Source organism: Pinus tabuliformis, chromosome 7 (genome assembly GCF_031772625.1).
Source record: "Pinus tabuliformis cultivar Carrire ecotype Pingquan chromosome 7, CPIR1, whole genome shotgun sequence".
Taxonomy (NCBI): domain Eukaryota; kingdom Viridiplantae; phylum Streptophyta; class Pinopsida; order Pinales; family Pinaceae; genus Pinus; species Pinus tabuliformis.
The window spans coordinates 938,567,943-938,593,126 of record NC_142293.1 but is presented as its reverse complement, the minus strand read 5'-3'; the positions used below and the strand labels follow the sequence as shown (position 1 = coordinate 938,593,126).

Genomic DNA, 25,184 nt, shown 5'->3' with positions numbered 1-25,184 from the left:
TAAAAAAAATCCAATAATTTTTATTTTATTTTTAGTTTTATTACTTTTTAATTTGACTTATACTTTTTTGTTTTTTTCCCCTCTATTTTCAATTCCAATTCAATAATCATAGTTTTTTTGTTGTTAATTTTTAATTTGACTTTTTGTCCCCTTCACCTTGCTATACTTTTCTTTCCCTACAAGCAACAACTCTATAATAAAACTTCCATTTCAATGAATATAACTAGCAATTGTCCCAAAAGGTACAAAGAGAGGCCAATAGGATTATTAAATTGGAATTGTTGAATTTCTCTAGAAGAGTTAATTGGTTTGTGGAAAACCTTGTTTTCTTGGACTAGATCATTGTGCAATTACTTTTCTTTAGATATTTTGTTTATATCTATATTACAAAGAACACATTGAATGTCTTATTTCATTTTAGAATAAGTTAATTACCCAAAATCAAGAGGTTCAGTTAATTACCCAAAATTAAGAAACCTCTATAGATGGCCAAGCATATACGAAGAATGCATCTCATTCATATGCAATACCAAATCCATCTTTTCTTTTCTCTGAGTAAAATTTCAAAAGAATGAACACATGCGATTTCATATGCACAATAAACCCAACTTCTGAAATTTCAATGCTTGGATGCATCCCATTCATATGCTATAGTAAATCCATATTTTCCTTAAATTTCAATCCATAAACACATCCTTTTTAACCAGTTATAAATTTGGTCTGAACGTTTTTCTGGACTCTCCTTGGTTGAATCACTAAGCTCAATGGCATATGACACAAGGTTTTGATCATTCCAACAAGAACCTTTTATACCAATGTGTAGATGCTTTAGGGTATCTCTTCAAACCATCTTTATAATCGATATAAATAAAACCAAATTGAGATGTATAACCAAATCCCCATTCAAAGTTATCCATAAGCGACCAAGCAAAGAATCCACAGACATCTACACCTTCCCTGCAAAACATCATATTATAGCTTTCGAATTTTCCCTTCTCTGCTTTGGAAAAAGCAATAATTAAAACTGCACTTGTATCCAATAGTGCACCACAGGTACTGTGCACTATAAAGATTTATACTCGTATGCTCTTTTTCTATATAAAGATTTATACTCATCTGCTCTTTTGTGTCCGATTACAGTATATAAAATAATGGAATGAAATAGATTATGAATGTTACAGTGCTTCATGAGTACCTTATAGCTTGAAGTATGTAGTACAGATGCTCTAAACAGTAATTTATACGCCATGTATCATTCAGTGCTTCATCAAGCGATGGATCGTTTTCCACAGGGAAATCATTCACTCCTGCAACCAAATTTTAGCATTATGTCTCCATCTATTGAAACCAAAAATGAAATGAAAATCGGTAATGTGATTTCCTTATCATTTTCTGCTATAAATATAGGTGGATTGTTATACCATTTTTTTTTATGTATATTAGCAACTCCCTTAGCCCTGGTGCATACACATAAAGCCAAAAGGATGCTTGTGCAAATGTTATAGATATATATCAGCATCTGTGGCTTTAGCTTTTAAATTAAACTACATAATTTGAGCTCAATTTTAAGCTCGAATGTCAATATTTGTGTGTAAGTTTTGTTCTAAATATTTTAGAATACCTTTACTCCTATTGGCACCCCACTGTGCTCTGCTGTAGAAATCAAGTCAAATGCAAATCAAATGTTAGTAAGTAGCAAGAACTTCCTGGATATACTACTGGATTTGATCCTTAGTTTGTTACATGTGAACATAATGATAGTAAATGACGAGGCCTTACAAATGAAATTGGCTCCGCTATCCCTATTCCAGCCAGAGTTCGCCTTAGTCGGGTCCAAACAATTAATTGCGTACTGAATTGTATAATTCATTCCAAGGAAGTCGAAGGATCCTTTTAACTATTCAGATTCTTTCTCAGTGAACTTTAGCAAACGATCACCGAGCCTATCTCTCATTGTAAATGGGTAGTCCCTTGACGTTACTGGATCGATAAACCTGCCATACAAAAAGTCATAGTGGAACAGAGTACTGTAAGCAAATAAGCAAATATGATGATAGAAAATTTATGCACCTAACAAAAGCCATAAAAACAACTGACCACAAAATAATCTTATATTAAATTGTAAGGATCCAAAACCAGAGACAAGTAATACAATCCGAGCATGAAATCAATTGCTCTCTAGGCTGCATTTTGGTCATCTTGAGATGAAGAATAAGGATAAGTCCAGTTGCAGACTAATGTAAGCCCTATACAACCCTTTTGCTCGACCTGCAAATATTTTCACAACACAAATCTCTCTTTGTCAGTGCAGCGAAAACATAGCTAAAACTGAGAAGCTAGTAACGAAAACTTAATGAACTTTTTAAATGCACATTGCACAGCCATTTCAAGTATAGTTAGAACACTGATAAGTAAAAAATACTTGCTTAGATTTATACCAACTTTGGAGCTATCCAATGTTGAGAAGGATCAAAAGCCATTTTGTAACTGTTTTAGTTGATAGTGCGAATATCTCAATCTTCCAATAATACAACTTATATGGGGATGCCTAAGGGGCAGGGTTACTTAACAGATGCCAGGCTTATTGGTCTCTGTATGCATTTATCTTTCAGACCCAGTATAGATGTACAATTTTAGTGACAACTAAGACAATGAGAACGCTCAAGTGGCCTAATTATCATCATTCACAACTATCATGAAGGAGTAGAATGATAGGTTTTTATTTCATATATCAGATAAAAATTCAACCATCAAATTGGGAAGATCTTAAGGAAGGAGTAGGACAAGGGATTTTTGTGAAAACTGGGTAAACATTCCATTTGCATCATGAAATAGCACATATCGAATTCACATGGTAAAGCATAATCCCAATATAGTAGCGTTTTCAAAATTGTTGTATTCATATTATCAGAATCTACCATTGCAATAAATTTCAGCATAGATTGGATAACAGGATTCCAATGAAAACAAATTGGGAAAGAGGCTAATCATTATATTCTTCCAGTTATCCTATTCTATAAGGTTCATGGTGAAATCACAATGTTCTCTTGTTTAAATTGTATTTTTGAATGCAGATATGGATTTAGCACGTTGGAAAACCCCAAGGTTTTCCCAAGGTATATGAATTGTGGGACTCGATAACTTTAAATTACAATTTTCCTAATATTTCAACAGATTTTGAGCAAAATCAACCAGAAAAGCTGTCCAAAACAGGGCCAAAAGGTCACCCCGTTAGACTACTGCGATGGGCAATTGGAAAATCATCATTAGTAAGCTGAGGCTCGAGTTAATTGGATATCCTATTGCCTCATAAGTTAGGGCCTAATGGATCCCGGATATAGTAGCCTTTTATGCAATACGCCTGGTAACTGCATCCTCTATTGCATCTCTTACCATGAATGTATGTCATCCAACTATATATTTTAAGATCAAACCCTAAAACAGAGCACTTCCCATTGCCATAATGTTTATAGCTTAACCACTGTAAATCCATTTGTACATAAATCAACATTTTTATGTGCTCTGGGGTCTTTTGACATAAATCTACATGCTGACCAATTGAAAAAACAACCATGAAAGCTGATGTTAGCTTCAATTCTCTTAGGCTTTTGTGTGTAGAATAACTACTCTACCTTGTATTTGCTCCTATATACATCCACAACAGCTGCATGTGCGAGAAGCATGTAATGGCCCGTTGTGTACATTTCATCTGCATCAGGTCACTGAAAACCACAGAGGCCAAGAGCAAGAATTCCGACATCATATCCTAGGGTACAATATATAAAAGGTTCGTTGAATGTTATCCATTGTTTAACCCGATCACCAAATACTCGGAAACATGCTTCTGCATAGGCAGTGAAATCAGTCCTGCATCATGATATCATTATAACATAAAAATGAGTGATCCGTAGAGCATGAATATCAAAGTACATAAACTTAAGTTTTGCTAATGGGGAAATCCTAATCATACACTATGTTTGGAATCAGAAATCCTCCAAAGACTGGGGAGTATCCCAGTGAAATAAAGTGACAGATGCTTGGATTCTTGCAATCAACACCATTCAAAGAAAGAGATGATCAGAACCTAATAAATAGGCTACATTACATGTGAGATCAGTCAAGCTACAGTAAGTGAGAATATTGGATATAACCATTCTAGAGGAGTTCATTGAGGAGATTATTGTAATAGTCTACTCCTTCCTCATTGCTCTCTCATTTTCCCTCTGCAATAATTTATACACATTTGGTTAATGGACATCATAGATATCAAATTCATCTATGATAATTAATAAAATTTGTTGGACATTGAGAACTGTGAATGCATATGGTGATTAATTTTCTCTGTTGGAGCTTACTTGGAAATATACGAGGCCACGAAATCGAGAATCTGTAGGTATCCACTCCAATATCTTTCATCAGTTTTACATCTTCCTGCATGATATATGAAAAATTATATAATGTTTTCTCATTTATGAATGAGATACAAAGAATTTAACCTAATCCCAATATCATTAACAACTACCATATTAGGAGCCCTGGAATTCTAAACCATTTTTTTTTGCTAGGCCGTGGTTAGCTCTTCTATTCGATGGAAGAAGATCAATCCATTTATGGGAGGCTTATTAGGATTGTATTAGGATTGTGTGAGGTTCCCGTTGCAAATTGTGTGAGGTTCCTAGTTGCCCAACTTCCCATGAAATAACTTCCATCCTCAAATCCTCCCATGAAATTGAAACCAGTAACCAGTAAACTAGCAAAAAAAACCTAAACCCCAATCTATACCTCATAGATAACCTTAAATCGTTACCTTAACTTAACTCCCATTTCAAAAATATCTAATACCTTATAACGATGATATTGATCCACTGCTACATCACCGTTGCTTCCAGAATATCAAAGTACAGAAACTTAAGTTTTGATAATGGGGAAATCCTAATCATACACTATGTTTGGACTCAGAAATCCTCCATATTCATCCTCCAGAGACTGGGGAGTATCCCAGTGAAACAAAGTGACAGATGCTTGGATTCCTGCCATCAGCACTGTTCAGAGAAAGAGATGATCAGAACCTAATAAGTAGGCTACATTACATGTGACATCAATCAAGCTACAATAAGTGAGAATATTGGATATAACCATTCTGGAGGAGTTCATTGATGAGGTTACTGTAATAGTGTACTTCTTCCTCATTGATCTCTCCTTTTCCCTCTGCAATAATTTATACACATTTGGTTAATGGACATCATAGATATCAAATTCATCTATGAGAATTAATAAAATTTGCTGGACATTGAGAACTGTGAATGTGTTTGGTGATTAATTTCCTCTGTTGGAGCTTACTTGGAAATATACGAGGCCACGAATTCGAGAATATGAAAGTATCCAATCCCATATCTTTCATTAGTTTTACATCTTCCGACAGGATATATGAAAAATTATATAATGTTTTCTCATTTATGAATGAGATACAAAGAATTTAACCTAATCCCAATATCATTAACAACTACCATATTAGGAGCCCTGGAATTCTAAACCATTTTTTTTTACTAGGCGCGGTTAGCTCTTCTATTCGATGGAAGAAGATCAATCCATTTATGGGAGGTTTATTAGCTAATCCACTGCTACTTCACCCTTGCTTCCATCAAGAATTTTGCCTGCATTGCAAAGTAAAAAGCACACATCAACATACATGTCCTGATAATGAGATTCCTCAAACTGTGAACCCAAAGAAGAAAAACAATCTGACCTGGTGTTCATGAAAATGAGTCCCAGATGCTTGGGCCTTTTCCACCTTTGTTGGCAGCTCCTTCACACTGCATTAATCATAAGTGTAGACAACAATGTTACGCGTTGATTTGGCATGGCATGACCTTTACACATTACATTTTCTTGACTGTAATTTAAATACCTTGAGAAGCAGAGAGAAGTTAGACTGCAACTAAGAATTACCAGTACCTGATAAGCAGAAGTTGCTATCCAAAACATGAAACCTGGAGGAAAGTAGCTCCTCCTTATTGCATTATCATCATTAATCTCTTCCATTCTCAACTTGGATGTATCACCAATTATAATCTTCTATAATTGCCGGCAATGGATTTACACCATTTATATATCAATGCTCAGGGTTCTGATGTAGCTTAGAGTCGCTTTAGGAAGGGTACGTGTCCTGGTGTCCATGTGCAAAAGACTGGAAGGTTTGACATCTAACTCCTCACCCATGTTGATAGTAGTTGGCAGTTAGGGAGGGTAAAGCTCACCGCGGGATCAAAATAAGCGGCATTATTAAACATTATTATTTTAACTGTTTAGATAGTCAAGTGTAAGGAAGAATAGCAACAACAATTCACATGGAAAAAGCAGTAAAACTATCTTTAAGAGTAACATAAAAGAATGAGAAAAAGCAGTAAGGATATTTGGAAAACACAGTCACACTTCAAATCAATGGTTGAAAGTGTCTCACCTGATCCAACGGAGCAAGGTAAAAGTGTTGACGATTATTGATGCATAGGAAGGCCTATCAGCCTAATTAAGTTAATAAAAAATAATAAGTTTGCGTTTCTTTTCATAGTTACTAATTTTTAGGATCTTGTGAGCATTTATTTCTTAACTTCATTCAATTGGTTGTATTTAGGCATAGTTTTTTATAATTCGTGCCTCCAAGGTATATCAAGAATTCAATAAATTGATCTTATTACAAGAAATTGAGTTCAAGAAGTTGTTTTTCTTCCTTTCATGCGTGTGATTAATGTTTGTGTGTATTTGTCCTAGGTCAAAGGATTTGGAGCTCTTCATTTCATTTTAGGGGATTAAAATTCTATGGTGTAAAGGTTGGGGTATGGGATCCAAATTAATTCTACCAGTGGGTAGCAGCGGGGGTATTACCAGGTTCCCACTTTGAAGTTCCAGATTCTGCTTCAAGTCATTGCAGAATGAGAGATTGCTCAACATTTACTAGGAGGTTAGTCTTTAATATCTTATCTTGTTTCAATTGGTTTGTGAATTCTGTTAAAGCAATTTGCAACTTTATTCATGGTTTTATTCAAAGTGAATGTGTCAAATTCAATGAATTTAATAGTAAATCACAAATGATAGACAAATGTATAATATTTGAAAAGGGCTAATGATATATATATATATATACATAGATTTATTTTTAATTATTTTTTAATTTTGATGATATGAAATGTTTTAGGAACTAAGTATTTTGATTAGAAACTTACTGTTTTGATATCTATCTATAGTTACTAGTAATTTAATTTATATAATTGTGTTAGTTATAATTTAGTTGTGAAATTAATAGTAAAACAACTCTATTGCATATTATTCATAAATGTTAGTTAACTTGTCTTTACAATTTAATTTAAAAAATAATTTAATACTAAATCTCAAATTATAAATCATCCCAACTCCATTTTGCTCTACAAAATAAAGTAGTCTTGTTTAAAATAGGACACAATTAGAGATATATCAATAAAAATTGTGTTCCATATTCCCTTTCCATCAATACCACAAACACAATTGCATTCAACTCTATGTCAATCATGTACAATGTCCATGAACTTTGTAGGAGATAAATGATTGTGCAAAATAAGTTTCTAGGAATTGACATCTCATTCAGTTGAAACTAGGTTTCTTCATATCAATTTGAACGAAACAATGCCAAAGAAATAAAGTTATAAAGCTTCTTTACAACCAATGAGGTAAGGTGCTTACCGAAGAGCACCATTTTAGCACAAAATTTTCACGTTCATTTCTATTTTTTAATGAAGGATTTAATTGATCAACTCACACCCTGTCAGCAGTTCAGATTCCAATTAGCTATATTTAAACTAAGTGACATATACTAACTACTATGTAGCACTTACTTTATTAGTGTCTAGTTTTGTTTTTGTTTTTTTAATTCATGTTTGTGTATATGAATTTTATTTTTTTTAAATAAAATTTCAAAAATGTTTTAATTTATATTTATTTTCTATTATTAAAAGTTTTTTTTTTATATAGTTATTTTAATTTTCCCTATTAAGTTATATATTTCCTTTATTTTTAAATATTTTTATTATTTATTTTTTTATATGATTTTTTTGAAATTCAAATTTATATTTTTACGCTTGTAAGTAAAATTTATGGTTTTTTTTGTTTTTGTCTTTCGATTTAAAGGGTTTATTTAAAAATTTCTTTATTTAAAAAAATGAATTTTTTAAGCATAAAGGTTTTTTAAATTGATTTCCACCCTAATATTTACTACTTATTTTCTATATATATATATATATATATATATAATTAAAAAATCAATTAATAAAAAAAATCATGCAATACCACTTTTAGATTTACAGTGAAGTTTATGTTTTTATTTTTTATTTTTAAGGTATTAGTTATCAAAACCATATTGTTAATTCATTCCTAGTAAGCAGACGAAAGAAAAAATATACAAACTCAAAAAGAAACCAAATTAAAAAATAAAGGGGGAGACAAAAGTAGACAAATTTGAAAAACTTTTAAAAAATGGTCATTTGTCCTCTCCCCCGAGAAAAGGAAGCAGACAAACTTGAAAAATGCTCAAAAAATCATCATTTACAAAAAAATAAAAATAGATCTTATAGAAAAGTGAAAAATACTTAAAATACCAATATTTAGGAAAAAAGTCTATACTTCATAGATTAGAAGATTTAAAGTGTAAAAATTATTCCCCGAAAAAATAAAGAAAGAAAGAAATAAAGAGGGCAATACCGCATCACCACTTTTCAAAATCAACAAGAAAATCATGTTTTGATGTGACCCTTAAAACAATGAGAACTCGAGGGTAGCTAGAGGGGGAGGGGTGCTCAATGGTCCAGAGGAAGTTAAAGCTGTACAATATTCATGGGGCTTAGGATGCATGGCAAACAACCAAGATGAAGCTTATGCCCTCTACCAAGGGATTTAGTTAGCCAAAGCAAATCAGGTTGCCTCTGCCATTGTTTTGGGAAACTCCCTCCTTATTCAAAATTTGGTGGAGGGCTCCTCTCTAAGGGAAAAAACATTATAAAGTCTTATGAAAAGGGTTAGGAAGGGTTCTCTTCTATAACATATTTCCATGTTCTCTATTATCTCAATAAAGATGTAGACTTACATGCAAATTAAAAGTGTAAATTAAAATTGAGATATTTAAAAATCAATGGTCGAATCAAACCCTCTCATATTCCTTAAAGATAAATGAATTGGCATTACACAAATATGAAAGATTACATTATCATAAGTTACACTATGATATGTAAATTTTGTTTTTTGGTGGGTCAATTTTATAAAATATGTACTTACAAAACCTATTTTGTTATCCAATTTGGAGTTCCTCTGAAAATTTTTATAGTTTCATTAAATAAATAGAATCATGATATTTTCTTAAAAATATATCCATATACTACCTCATCTATTTTTTTATTTTTTTTAACCCAAACTTAAACTTTCTTATCCTATTTTGATTATAAAAAAGAAAAAACGAGAACTTGATAAATTTCTCGTTAAGTTGATAACATTGTTACGAACCGACGACAAGCTCCGTGGAGATCGTTGGGAAGTAAGCGAATTGGATCCCTTGTGTTTGTTGCATGAAATATATCATACAACTATGGGACACCGACAGCCTGCCCCAACCTTTGTTGATTCTAATACCTCATCCGGGGAGATATATATTTGCTGGTTATATAATATATAAATTAATTATTATCATTATTATATAATATAATATAATATATTGTATAAATTAACTATATTTTTGGTTATATAGTGTATATTTCTTAATTGCGTGTGTCTCTATATATAAGTTTTTTTTTTTTTTTTTTTTCCGAAGGTGGCAAAACCTATCAAACTCAGGTGTCAAACCAACAGTGAGGACAACCATCTCTAGCTGCTATCTGCGAATGTCGATTTGACTCATCACCGTTATCAAGGAAAACCACGCCACCTGTAATAACCCGCTGGTGGTCCGTAAGGGAGCAGGCTTTCACTCCTGCCAAATGCCTCTGGGTCTTGGGCCGTTAACCTGTTTCCTTACGTCCGAGGAAGACGAGCTCTTAGCCAAGCAGAAGCAGTTTTACGGCATACTCCAGGCCGCTCTATATATAAGTTTTAAAAGTAAATAATTTAAAATGATTGTATTTTGATTTTAATTAATTAATGCAAGTATTCATTTTGGAAGAATTTTAGGTTTATTAAGATATATATTTTATATTTATTTGTTTATGAATATTTTCCATATCTCAAAATTATGGTACCAAGATATTAATTGAAGTGAAGTTTATATGTAATTAAATATTGTAAATTAAAATATAACATATAATAATATTTGACTTTTATAAATCTAACTTAATGATTATCATTGACTTAATTTTTTTATTTTTATTTTTAACATAGATTTTCTTGTGAGGTTTATTTTAGATTTCAAATTCACATTAAGATGTCAAGGTTCAAGTAGTAAATAACTAGGCATGTGTCATGAAAATCTATTTGTATGGACCATGGATTAGGCCTATCATGTTGAATTCACATTTTGTAAATGCATGTATTGAAATTTAATATAAATTCTTTTGAATAAGTTATGTAGAGCACAAGAGGTGTAAGGACTTGCGGTTCGGGTCACCTTCACCGTGCGAAGTGCGTGCGAGGAGCATGTGCGAAATGAGGTTGAACGAGCCTTGGACGAGTTCATATAGGCGTTGGGTGAGCGTTGAGGGGGCGGTCCCATGAGTTGGGCGGGCCGACCCTCCTCTTGGGCAAGACATCACAACATGAACGAGTCGGTTGGGCGTTTGGCGTGGGTCGGCCGGGTGACACAACTCGCCACCCGCTCATATACATAGGCGAACGGTTTGTGGAGACAAGCCATCATTCCACCACGCAGTTCTTCTACAAGTTGGTTGGAGTTCGAAGTTGGACGCAGGTGTAGAAGTGCGAAGGGTGCAGGAGATGTGCCCGCATTTCGGGCAAGTCGTTCAGAAAAACTCGTGCGAGGTCGTCAGGTGAGAAACTCAGGCGAGGTTGTCGGGTGAAAAACTCGGGCGAGGTCATCGGGTGAAAAACTCGGGCGAGGTCGTCGGGCAGAACTCGGGTGAGGTCATTCACGCAGAACTCGGGCAAGGTCATCGGGAAGAAAACTCGGGTGAGGTCGTTGGGCGACTTGGGTGAAGTCGTTCGGGCGAGCTAGGTGAAGTCGCGTGGTGACCCAGGTGAGGTTGTTCGGGCGAACCAGGCGAAGTCGTGTGACGACCCAAGTGAAGTCGTGTGGCGACTCGGGTGAAGACGTTCGGGTGAACGAGTTTGGGTGAACAGGTGGACGTGCAGACGGGCGGCCGGGTGACGGCACGCCGTGCACGCTGAAACGAAGGTTGGAACTGGAGGTCGTGATCGAGAGTCGAGCAGGCAGGACTGTGTGTGGTCCATCGAATGGAGGTTGGGTAGGATAACACGATTTGGACGTTTTCTAACTAAACGAAGAGCGAGTCGGGTGAAGACGTGCGATGAGGTGAACGAAGGGTTGGTGAGTCGTGCGGTGACCGTGCAGAGGTGCCGACGAGCTGGGCAACCGAGTTTGCCAAAGTTGGAAATTTAGCTAAGTGTAAATTTGGGGTTTCCCAAGATTTAACTTGTACTTATAAAAGAAGATTATATATATTGATTCAGGAAGACTCATATTGCAGGGAGTTACCCCTCCCTTTATATTGTTGTGCATTTCTCTTGTATAATGTTGTTTATGTGAATGTTATGGGATTTCACTTTATAAAGGACAAAGATAATACTTGGTAATGAAAAATAAACTAAGTAGAGAATGTTAGGCGTAATCTACAATCATAAGTATTGGTGAAAAGAAAACGGTTGGTAGTGTCGCACCTCGCTATATTGCGGTTGGAAGATTACCGCCAGTGTAGGGGCGTGACAGGTGGTATCAGAGCTAATGATCAGGAAGCTGATCGGGTTGACGATGAAGTGTTGATCCCACTGCACTATCGTGACAGTTGGTATCAGAGCTGGTGAATTGAATCAAGGAGCTGATTATATACGAAGACCGAAGACTTGGCAGGGATCTCAAGTTTTGCAGGTGACAGGTGGAATATCAGGGTGATTCAGGTGAAGGGTGAAACAGGTTTAGTAGAGGTGAAGCCTTGTGCTTGGGCCAAGCTGAATGACAAGGCATGGCAACTTTGGAAGAATGCGAAGGGAAGCTCTTGCTTACCTTATACAGGTTGAAGCGGTTGAAAGAAGAGAACCCCCGGATTCGAAAGGAACTTGAAGTCTTGGAAAAGAATGTTGAAGACGAACTTCTTCAACTTGGTTGGACAATGGAGCAGGATGAAGTTGTAGATTGTGCTAACAAGGAAGAGGAAGCCGTGATGATTGAGGATGTTGCAGATGTGACAACGATGGAGGACGAACTTGAGGATGATCAAGTTGGACCAGGATCGTGCAATTTGCAGACATGGGTGGATGAGGATACTCATTTGGAGGAACCACATGATGAAGTAAGTATTAATACTTGTGTTTCACTCGAACATTTGGTAGATGAACCGTATGCAGGGAAGAGAAAAATCAGTTTGCCAATGCAAGGGAGCATCTTACCATGGATGTCTATGATGAGACCTTGTATGGAGAAGCAAGGATTGTTGACTGTTGCAGGACTTGTTGGGGTTATTTGTGACCTTATGGTAGAAGGTACAAAGGTCTGTGACAAGGGAGGAACATGATGATCATTTTGGAGGATTGGGTCATGCCTTAGCCACATGGAGAATTGGCTAAGTGGCCGGCATGACTCATGGACAGATTGGAGGAGGGAACACACTTGGATATGATGATACTTGGGTGGACTTCTCATGGCTGAGACCAATAGATAATCTTGGTGGAAATGATGATATGGTTGGGTGACCGAGTTCACTAGACCGGATTAGCAGGCTTGGATGGGGATGACTGATTGTTGTGATGGGCCTACTTAGTTGGACTACATGGGCAACTTAGTCACAGACATCAGGTTGGAGACATGGAGCATGGCAGTTTTATGCAGGGACATTATGCAGGAGCACTTGTAGAGGTGTCACTTATGGGCATCCAATGAGGAGTGCCAAGGCAGGGATGTTGTGCAGATGGATTTGCTGATGTGACATGGACATGTTTGTTTATGAGCTGATGGAGAGGTTGTGCACTCTTGTACAACAAGGCCATGGACTTGGATGGAGTTGTGAGCAGACTATGGAGCATTCCTACTACATGGAGAGCTGAGGCATCTTGCAGAGACCTTTGGTTCGAGACTTGTATGCTTGCCGAGATGTTGGTTGGAGATGACTCATGGAACTCATGATGACATGAGGTTGTGACATTTGGACTTCATATATGGTGGACTTGGAGGATCTGATGCATTGAGGAGCTGAGGTCAGAGACTTTGATGCAGGATGGGATGCATACTTTTGAGTACATGTATGGGTGTGGCTTGGAAGAGTGACTTGATGCAGAGGATCGATATGAGACACTTTGGAGTGATGGAGTTACAATGATGATGATGCCTTAGTGGCAACACTTGGGCATGGGTTGAGCCGAGACTTAACCACTTTTGACACATGGGAGCTGATTGATCTATGATCATGGGCAACACATGGATAGATGAGACAGGTGTCTACTTGTTTCTATGGCAGACTTGAGGGCTGGCACATTACAGATATGATGGAGGTAGCTTCATGGACCTAGATGTGGCACATCGAGAGTCAGACTTTGATGAGAGGATATCTTCACCTTGAGGAGATGGATGTTTTGCAGATGGATGATGATGTTGGACATAAAACATCATGGACAACATGTTGCAGATGAGATGGATATTACTTCAAGGACCTGAGCATGGCTTATACTTGTATGGAGATGGATTCTTGATCGAGTTGAGGATGTGACGGGATGTTTTGAGAAACGACTGATGGTGGCATGAGGATGTGCATTCTCATGGTTCGAGCGAACAGTTGGACTGATCACCCGACTAGTTCAAACATGGGGGATGTCAGTGTACAGAGATGTGTTAGTATTATGTTGGAGTATCATGGCAGCGGTTCACATGAGGAAGACACATGATGAGGTCGAAACGATATGTTGTAGGAGGCATGTAGCTTGAGATGGAGGGGCCAACCTTCCACGATGGGGAGCAGCATGTGGAGATTGTGACAGGGTGGTTGACGATCGTGGATTGAGATGATTTTCTGATGTATGACATACCGATGGAGTATATACCTTGGTATGGATATCTTGGTGACAGATGGTTGCTGGGATGAGATATTGTCGAGGACGACAATGATTTCAGGTGGGGGAGGATGTAAGGACCTGCGGTCCGGGTCACCTTCATTGTGCGAAGTGCGTGCAAGGAGCATGTGCGAAATGAGGTTGAACGAGCCTTAGATGAGTTCATATAGGCGTTGGGTGAGTGTTGAGGGGGCGTTCCCACGAGTTGGGTGGGCCGACCCTCCTCTTGGGCAAGACATCACAACATGAACGAGTCGGTTGGGCGTTTGGCGTGGGTCGGCTGGGTGACACAACCCGCCACCCGCTCATATACATAAGCGAATGGTTTGTGGAGACAAGCCATCATTCCACCACGCAGTTCTTCTACGAGTTGGTTGGAGTGCGAAGTTGGACGCAGGTGTAGAAGTGCGAAGGGCGCAGGAGATGTGCCTGCACTTTGGGCAAGTTGTTCAGAAAAACTCGTGCAAGGTTGTTGGGTGAGAAACTCAGGTGAGGTTGTCGGGTGAGAAACTCAGGCGAGGTCGTCGGGTGAAAAACTTGGGCGAGGTTGTCGGGTAAAAAACTCGGGTGAGGTCATCGGGTAGAACTTGGGCGAGGTCATTCAGGCAGAACTCAGGCGAGGTCGTCGGGCAGGAAACTCAGGCGAGGTCATCGGGTGACCCGAGTGAAGTCGTTTGGGCGAGTCGGGTGAAGTCGTGTAGCGACCTGGGTGAGGTCGTTCGGGCAAACCAGGTGAAGTCGTGTGGCGACTTGGGTGAAGTCGTGTGGTGACTCGGGTGAAGAAGTTCGGGTGAATGAGTTTGGGTGAACGGGTGGACATGTGGACGGGCGGTTGGGTGAGGGTGCGTCATGCACACTAAAACAAAGGTTGGAATCGGTGGTTGTGATCGAGAGTCGGGCAGGCAGGACTGCGTGTGGTCCACCGAACGGAGGTTGGGTAGGATAGCACGATTTGGACATTTGCTGACCAAATAAAGAGCGAGTCGGGTGTAGACGTGCGACGAGGTGAATGAAGGGTTGGTGAGGCGTGCGGCGACCTACAGAGGCGCCGACGAGTTGGGCAACCGAGTTTGCCGAAGTTGGAAATTTGGCTAAGTGTAAATTTGGGGTTTCCCAAGATTTAACTTGTACTTATAAAAGAAGATTACATATATTGATTCGGGCAGACTCATATTGCATGGAGTTGCCCCTCCCTTTATACTGTTGTGCATTTCTCTTGTATAATGTTGTTTATGTGAATGTTATGGGCTTTCACTATATAAAGGACAAAGATAATACTTGGTAATGAAAAATAAACTAAGTAGGGAATGTTAGGCGTAGTCTACAATCGTAAGTATTGGTGAAAAGAAAACGGTTGGTAGTGCCGCACCTCGCTATGGTGCGGTTGGAAGATTATCGCCAGTGTAGGAGCGTGACAAGAGGGGCCATGAAAGGGAAAGAAAAAGGATGCCTAAGGGAAAACGAATCCTATAATGTCAAGTGCCAACCGTAAAACTAATTTTTGTTCCATCATGCAACCATTGAATTTAAGATAAACATTGGTGGAGAAGGTCTTCTCAAGTAAATATGAGGAGTCGGGTAAGTACAATCATTATAGGATGGATTAAATATCATATGCATTTCCCTTGTTAGAACTTTATGTCAATTTTATTCCTTCCATACCTCATTATCATTCCTTTAAAGCATACCTATTATAGCTCCACAGTGGAACACACACATTGTGTGCATGTAGCAGCACCATTCACTATTACTAAACACACCAATGTGAGTAATTAAATAAGAGGACACCATGGAAGAAAATGGGAAGTTGGATAGTGGAAGTAGAAGGAAATAGATGAGTAGGGAGGTTGAACACGTAGGGTCCCTGAGACCCAAGTGTTATTGTTGTCTATAAGATGCATTGAAAATTAATGTATGATACATCTATCTTGAGAACCCAGAATGAACATAGCATATGTTCTTTGTTCACACACATTTAAAGCACTAAAAAGGGGGGTTGGAATCCTAAGGGATTGGATGCATAAAAATATGGTTTTCAACTATCCCTAAGGGACTAGGGATATAGAAGGGGGTATGTTTTTCTCTAGTGATAAGTAGTTAACATATAAAAAGTGACATGAATAATGAGAGGGTAGGAAGGGATGCCTTGAATGTTATGGCATGAACTACTAATTGAGTATCAAGAGAATTTAGGATTGGAGTGAAAAAACCCTATGAGATGAATTATTTTTCCCAATTGGTCTCAAAACCTAGCTTGGGGGTGGTGTTTGCATAGAGTACCTAAGGTTGGATGGAAAATCACTCATACACAAATAGTTTCTTAAACAAACTTTCATGACAAATGAGTGTTTTTATGTTGCCTATGAATGTGCAAAATGGTTAATCATTTTTTGTCAATCTTTTCCTAAGAAAATAATTTATTGTGACAATTATTTGTATGAATGCTTAATCTATGCATTGGGGTATTGAAGTTGTGAAGTGCTTAATCTATATATATATATATATATAAAGGGGTTGTATTCCTTGGTTATTTTCATTGTACATGCAATCCTATCATTTCCAAATCTTCTTAATTTCAACTTTATATTATATGGAAAATGGATCTAGGAGGGCCAGGAAGGAATTATTAACTCTTTGGTTCCATTGAATAAATTGGTTGCATGTTACCAATGTTCAATTCGTCATATTCTATGTGATATCAAAACTTTGCACTAGGGACACATTGTAGTGTTCTATTGGTGTGGGTCATAGAAGGTGTGGATAAGGGGGAAGGCATTTATTCCCAACGGTGATTTGGGCCATTGAATAACAATTCCTTAGGGTTAAGCCTTCAATTCAACTTATACGAATTATGTGATATCACGACTTTTCCCTTAGGGTTAAGCCTTCAATTCAGCTTATACGAATTATATGATTTCACGGCTTGTCCCTTAGGGTTAAGCCTTCAATTAAGCTTATACGAACCTTGACCCCTCACCATAATGTAAATCGCTTATGGACTTCACCCAACTCATCTGTAAACTGCCGTGGATATTCCACTAGGCAGTTTGTCACAACATATCTGATAATATTATATTAGAAATATGAGATTCAACACTATTATAGTTTTATTTAATTTCTAGATATGTAAAGTTAAATTTAATTAGTGCGTTCATGTAAAAGTAAATCAAGTAGAAAAGTAGAGAACAAAAAGATAATCTCATACACACATAATACACAAGATATACTCTCTGGGAAACCCTTTTGGGAGAAAACCCAGCTGGAAGGTGAGGTTGTTGCGCTCTCTTTCTCTGTCTGTAAATATGGCTGCAGATACAATGAAGTAATGTCTGTGGCCCGTTGGCTACTACAGTGCATAGATCCTCTCTGTGTGCTCTACCTCCTATCTCTCATGACTATATTTGATCAAGTATGGATAAAAATGCTCTTGAAAGAATGAAATGCCTCTTCCTCCTAGTGGCCCGATTATAACACAACCCGATAGTCTACTAGTGGTTAAGTTTGACTACATCAACTCTTAACTAGAGTTACAAATAGGCTCTTATAGAGTCTTTTACATCACAAAAATGTGGCCAGCCCCTTTTCCATGAATAATGGGGCTGACGTGGCATCCTCTTGAACTATAGGTGCGAAAACAGGAAGGTCAACTTCTAAGTGGCATAACTTTGCATACAGACTCTGATTGACTCGATTCTTGCATCATTGGAAATATTTCTGTTTGTAGAATAGCATGAAAAGGTGCTACACTTTGGTTGCAATGATGTACCCCCAAAAAAACATCGTTTTGTGCCTCAAAACGCTCCTAGAAGGTTTTAGACCCCGTTTTGCCAAACTGGGTCCTGCTAGTAAAAATGGTCCCGTGAGCTGATTCCTCCACTTTTTCCACTCCAAATACATCGATATGGATGAAAAACATTATAATTATCCAATTCGAATCACACCTCCCCATTTTGGGAGGCTTTGGTTCCCAAAAATCTTTTACTGAATGAGGTGAGGAAAATTTTCCTCCACCTTCTCTCTGGTGTACCATTTAGCTTTGCCTGGAAGTTGTCCCTTCAACCCAATATGCCAAAGGTCATGCTGCCCCTGTCTTATAGTTTTGGACCTCTTTTGAAAAACTATATCTTCCGTCAAATATGCCTAAGCATCTGGTGCCAAATCCTCCACAGAAGGTTGGACATGTTCCTCTTCCTGATCTAGCATGGAAGGCTCATAGAGTTTCAAATTATCTACATTTACAACTGAGTAAATGCACATATATGGTGGTAAGCTAAGTCAATGGGCATTATCACCCACCTTTTCTAGTATCTCAAAGGGACCATATCAAAGAGTCTTGATTTTATTACTAGGCCCTTGTAGCCTCTCCTTGTTCAATTGTAGCCATACTCTATCTCCCACCTTGAATTATTTCTCTGTTCCGTGTTGATCATGCCTAGCCTTATACTTCACTTGCGACTTCTACAGTGTTTCCTTTACCTATAGATGGATCTTCTTGATCTTCTCTATAATTTTTTCAGCCCTCAAAGCATCTCCTATAATGCCTTTCTTCACTCCTCCTTGCTACCTATATGCAATATCCAAAGGTGAAGGTGGAAAATATACCAAACAAGTTTCAAATGGGGACTTTCTTATAGAAATGTGGACTGCTCTAGTATAAGAATGTTGTATATATACCAAATTTTCATCCCAGGTCTTTGGATGCTTCTGGTTGTAACCCCTCAGAAGCTGCACCAAAGTCATATTGACTACTTATGTCTACCCATCTATCTGTGGATGGTGTTGAAAATAGCAACAAGAAATGATAAAAATAGAAATGCTAAAAATAGAATTTTAGGATATACTCCAACTCTGTTGAGAAATAACATCAAGAAATGATAAAAATAGAAATGCTAAAAATAACATTGCTATAGATAGCATTTCGGGATATATTCCAATTTTGATTTGTCCTTGAATCAAAATTGAGAATTAAAATTCGAATTTAGTCTCAGTAGATGTTTGAAAAATAATTAATTAATTCATCTTGAGTTAATTAGTTGGAGAAAATCAAACATGAAGTCTTTGTGAAGACATGCAACAATTATCCCTTGATTGATGAAGTTATCCCTTAATTATGAAGATAAGGATGAGTTGTATTTGAGTTGTAATTAGTTAGCTCAGTTAACTGAGTTAAATCTAGTTAGATTAGTTCCAAACAGTTTGTGGAACTGATTGTGAGTTCAATCAGTTATTGTATGCATGCATGCAACTAGTGTTCTCCAGATAATTGAATATTCTCTCATAAATAACTCATGCATGTCAGTTCAGAGAAAGACCCAGTTGAGATTAAAGATAGGGACATTGTACTATCAGTTGGAGGAATTTTCCTATAAAGGAAACTCATCCATGCAGAAGGAATCAACTCCTTCAGGATTTTACAGTTATTTCAAAGGTCAGCGTTGTGTGTGAGGTGAGAATCACACAAGTTGCAGCTAGAGGACCTAGGAGAAACTACATAAGGAAATAGGAGGCTTGGAGGACTGAAGGAAGGCACAGGTGTTATCTATTTTGTCTATGAGCAATAGTGAGGGATTGTACTGAGAGCTGGATAGCTTGTGAGCTAAAGCTTTGTGTAATACTGAGATATTTCCACTTGTATGATAATATAGATAGCGGGGTTTTTAGCTGAGGCTTTCCCCAAAGTATTCTTCCGTGTTCATATGTGATTGAATATTCTTCTCTGTTATATGTGTTCTGGTTGATCTTGCTCAAAATTGATTAAGCTTCCGCAAGTTTGATTGTAGAAGTAGATTAAGTATTTTGCTTTAGTAGATTGCATAATCAGGGGATCTACAGTGAGAATTTCTACATGGTATCAGAGCTAGCTAATCTATAGAGAATTTCTACATGGTATCATAGCAAAGGTGATCAAAGTGGAGAACAATATACGAAGAAGGGAGAAGTTTGAAGTTTTGAAGTTCTTGATTGTAGGTACAAAATCGATTTCTTATCACATCTCAGAGTTCAACAATGGCGTTCAATGGCTTGAGACTCGAGTATGCCCTGGATGGCAGCTCGAATTAGATAGCCTGGAAGGATCACATGGAAGCGGTATTAGAGGACAATGGTTTGAAGGACTTCATTGATCAAGGAGTCCCTAAGCCAGCAGCAGCTAATGCCCAAGAATTGGCGGAATGGAAGAAATGCGTGGCGAGAGCGAGGAGGATTCTTTTGGAGGGAGTTTCTTGACCATATTGTCTCGAGTCTCCATGGGAAGGATACATTTTTTTCAATGTGGAAGACATTGAAGGATCTATATCAAAACAACAACGAGCAGAGGAAGCTGGCGTTGAAGGAAAAGCTTCAGAAAATCAAGTGTGAAAAGGGCGACACGATCTCTACATATCTGAACAAGCTCACCACCTGTAGAGATGAGCTTGGAAGTGTAGGAATCATGACAACCGATGATGACATGGTGAGTCTTGCTCTCCTCGGTCTTCTTAAGAGTTGGAATAGCTACCAACACTCAGTGAATGGAAGAGAGAAACTGCCATATTGGGAACGACTGTGGTCAGATCTGATATAGGGGAGGAGATCAGGAGGAGCACCAGAGATGGTTCTTCATCCAAGGAGGATGAAGAAAATCTAGCCTTAGCCAGTAAGGCAAGGAAAGGGAAGGAGAAGGATTCTCATTCCAAATCGAGTTCTTCCCATGGTGGGAAGAAGATTGACAAATCTAAAGTGTGATACTTTAAATGTCATGAGGTGGGTCATTATGCAACTAATTGTCCATTAAATAAATCCAAGAAGGGATCCTTGGAAGGATCTGAAGGTGAGGCCCTAGCCTCTTGGTTCGAATTGGATTTTACCCTCATCGCATGCATGGTTTCATTACTGATGGGTTGTGGTTGGTTTCTTGACAGTGGAGCCTCATTCTACATGACTAACGATAAGAGTTTGTTTAGTAACTTAGAGGAGAAATACCTCTAGATACGCATAGAGATGGGTAATGATGAAAGGTATAGTGTTTCAGGAGTGGGCACGGTTTCTTTTCAAAGGGAGCATGGAGCTCTCATTACCTTGACATATGTGAAGTATGTGCCTGGACTAAAGGAGAACTTGGTATCAAACGCGATGATGGAGGAAAAAGGCTACGATGTTGTCTTCAGTAAGGGAAAGGTTTTCCTTAGACACATCACCACATGTCAGGTGAAACAAATTGGTTCACGGGTACAAAACATGTATGCCCTTAAGGTTCAAGATGCATGCAAGGCCTTGAGGAGAAAGGAAAATGTTAGAGAATTGGTGGTTGAGAGGGAGAGTACATTACCTCTCAACATGCAGCACCAATAGAAGTCTCAGACAATTATGGAGGAGGCACAATTGGTGAAGTAACTTTAGGAGGTTGTGGAGCAGCCACAACTGGAGAAGCTGAGAGGAGGCTGAGTGGAGGCACCCACTCATGCAGAGACCTCCAGTAGGGGGGGAATTTCAAGCCAAGTGGGCAGAGGGATCACATGCAGCCATACCTCCAGGTGTGAGGTGGGGTGATGTGAAGTGATATTCCCAAGAAGGCTGAAATAGGGGTAGGATCCTTGACGTACCCAACCTCTTTGATTAGACCTTACTACGGGAGCCTTGACGAGGAGTAGCAGGACTGGCTGAGTGGTTAGAGACAGATGCTGATGGAGCAGCAGAGGGAGCTTCAACATTAGAGGGTGTTTCTAGCCCAACAAGGAGGTTAGATGGGAGATTAGTTACTTACTTCTCAGTAACTGAGTTGTAGTGCAGCAGTGGGCAACATGAATGCAACATGATGAGAGGAGGTCCAGTGCGGATGCATGCTGGGAGATAGGACTAGTAGAAACACGAATTCAGTAGTAGGAATAAATGTGATTGATGAAGTCAAAGATTAAAGTGACAGAGGTTAGAGCAGTCGGATACTGAAGAGAACAGAGGTGCAGAGTTTTCAGTCGACAGAGGCAATAACAGTCAGAGACTTTGATGACAAAGGCATCATTCTGATTTAGGTTGGATATTTTTTTGTTTCTAGAGTTGCTGGAGCAACAACACTTGAGAGAAGTGTTGCATGCAGAACATTCCAAAGGTTCAGGATCGGGTTCGAGTTCAATGCCTTTCTTGTTGAGAGGGAGTGTTGAAAATAGCAACAAGAAATGATAAAAATAGAAATGCTAAAAATAACATTTCAGGATATACTCCAACTCTATTGAGAAATAGCATCAAGAAATGATAAAAATAGAAATGCTAAAAATAACATTGTTATAGATAGCATTTCAAGATATATTCCAATTTTGATTTGTCCTTGAATCAAAATTGAGAATTAAAATTCGAATTTAGTCTTAGCGGTTGTTTGAAAAATAATTAATTAATTCATCTTGAGTTAATTAGTTGGAGAAAAGCAAACATGAAGTCTTTGTGAAGACATGCAACAATTATCCCTTGATTGAGGAAGTTATCCCTTAATTAAGGAGATAAGGATGAGTTTTAATTAGTTAGCTCAATTAACTGAGTTAAGTCCAGTTATATTAGTTCCAAACACTTTGTGGAACTGATTGTGAGTTCAATCAGTTATTGCATGCATGCTTGCAACTAGTGTTCAACAGATAACTGAATATTCTCTCATAAATAACTCATGCATGTCAGTTCAGAGAAAGACCTAGTTGAGATTAAAGACAGTGACATTGTACTATCAGTTGGAGGGATTTTCCTATAAAGGAAACTCATCCATGCAAAAGGAATCAACTCCTTCAGGATTGCACAATTATTTTAGAGGTCAGTGTTGTGTGTGAAGTGAGAATCAAACATGTTGTAGTTGGAGGACCTAGGAGAAACTGCGCAAGGAAATAGGAGGCTTGGAGGACTGAAGGAAGGAACAGGTGTTGTCTATTCTGTCTATGAGCAATAGTGAGGGATTGTACTGAGAGCTGGATAGCTTTGTGTAATCCTGAGATATTTCCACTTGTATGATAATACAGATAACAGGGTTTTTAGCTGAGGCTTTCCCCACAATATTCTTCTGTGTTTCATGTGTGATTGAATCTTCTTCTTTGTTATATGTGTTATGGTTGTTCTTGCTCAAAATTGATTAATTTTCAGCAAGTTTGATTGTACAAGTAGATTAAGTATTTTGTTTTAGTACATTGCATAATCAGGTGATCTACAATGAGAATTTCTACATGGTATCAGAGCTAGCTGATCTATAGAGAAATTTCTACAGATGGAATGGTGTAGATATTTTTAGCTTTATGTCCATCTTCTCCCACAATGTAGTCTAGAATGCACTAAGAAATATTGTATCCCTGTCTGAAATGATGCTCCTTGGTATCCCAAAGTGTACCCAGACTTGTCCAAAGAACAAGTTTGTTGCTTCTTGTCCATTGATGGTCTTTTTACATGGCATCAGAACACACATCTTGTTGAACCTATCAACTACCATGAACAGGTAGTCATGTCCCTTCTTGGTTATCAGTAAACCTCCCACAAAGTCCATGGAAATGATTTCCCAAGGACGAGTAGGTACAAGTAAGGGATGATATAGAACTTGTTTCTTATTGCTAGACTTGATGGTACAACAAAGCATGCATCCTATTATGAACCTAGCTACTTTTTCTTGCATCTTGGGCCAATACACATACCTCTGCAAGTTAGCCATGGTCTTCCCTACACCAAAGTGCCCTACAACCTTGGAGGTGTGAGCCTCTCTAATCAGCTGCAAACACTCACCTTTAGGAACACATAGCTTATCTAGCCTATAGAGTAACCCATCCTGGAGATGGTAGTCAATGGTGTTGTCTCTATCATGCACATGACTCTAACTCTGCAACTGTTGATACACCTCCTTGAAGTCCTCATATTCTAAATATGCCTCTCTGTATGTATCATGGGTGAATGGCTCCATGTGCATAAGAGTACCCAGAGCTGTTATCTTTAATGTGGGTGGAACTGAAAGCATATCGGCCAACTTGTTTGTGTTTCACTGCTTATACTTGATCACCAAATGAAACTACTGTAAAAACCCCATCCACTTGTAATGCCTGGTATTTTGTAGCTTATTCTGGACCTGCAGGTACTCTAACAGTTGGTGATCTATTTGGATTATTGTCTCCTTTCCCATCAGATAGTGCTTCCGCTTCTTCACATCTTGCACCATGGCATAGAGATCCTTATCGTAAGTAGGGTATTTAAGCACTGCCCCATGAAAAACTTCATAATGGTAACATACAGGTCTTCCTCCCCGCATCAAGACAACTCCCATAGCATACCCACTCGCATTTGTGTCCACTTCAAAGGGCCACTACAAGTTTGGTAATGCAAGAACTGGTGCTTCACTGATCTTCTTCTTTAACATCAAAAGCTTTTGCTGACCTTTTCCCCACTGGAAACTCTTTCCACTTGCTGTTATGGCATGGAGCAGTGTTGCTACCGCTAAAAATAAGGCTATGAATTTCCTCAGGTACTGTGCTGCTCCAATGAAACTCCAAACCTCAATAACATTAGTAGGCACAAACCATTTCATGATGGCCTCCATCTTGGAAGGATCTATCTTCAATTCTCCTCCACCAATCACATATCCCAGATACATCAAGGACTGCTACGCAAACTTGCACTTCTTGAGATTTTCTAGCAGTTAGTGCTTCTTCAATGTTTCCAGCACCTGCGTCAAATGTGAAATATGCTCCTCCCAGGTGGCACTATATACCAATATATCATCCAAATAAACAATAAAAAATTAATCTATGAAAGGGTGCAGCACATCATTCATTGATATCATAAAGGTAGATGATGCATTACATAGGCCAAATGCCATAACTAACCACTCATACAAACCTTGCCTGGTTTTGAAGGTGGTCTTCCATGTATCTTCTTCTTTGACTTGAACCTGGTGATATCTAAAATTCAATTCCATCTTGGTGAAATACTTTGCTTGTTGCAACTAAGCTAGCAGA

General features: G+C 38.1%; 1 pseudogene; it reads right to left on the bottom strand.

Moving 5' to 3' along the window:
• Positions 1–788: 788 nt before the first annotated feature.
• LOC149250722 (beta-glucosidase 12-like) lies at positions 789–6,042 on the bottom strand (annotated as a pseudogene).
• Between the last annotated feature and the right edge of the window lie 19,142 nt (positions 6,043–25,184).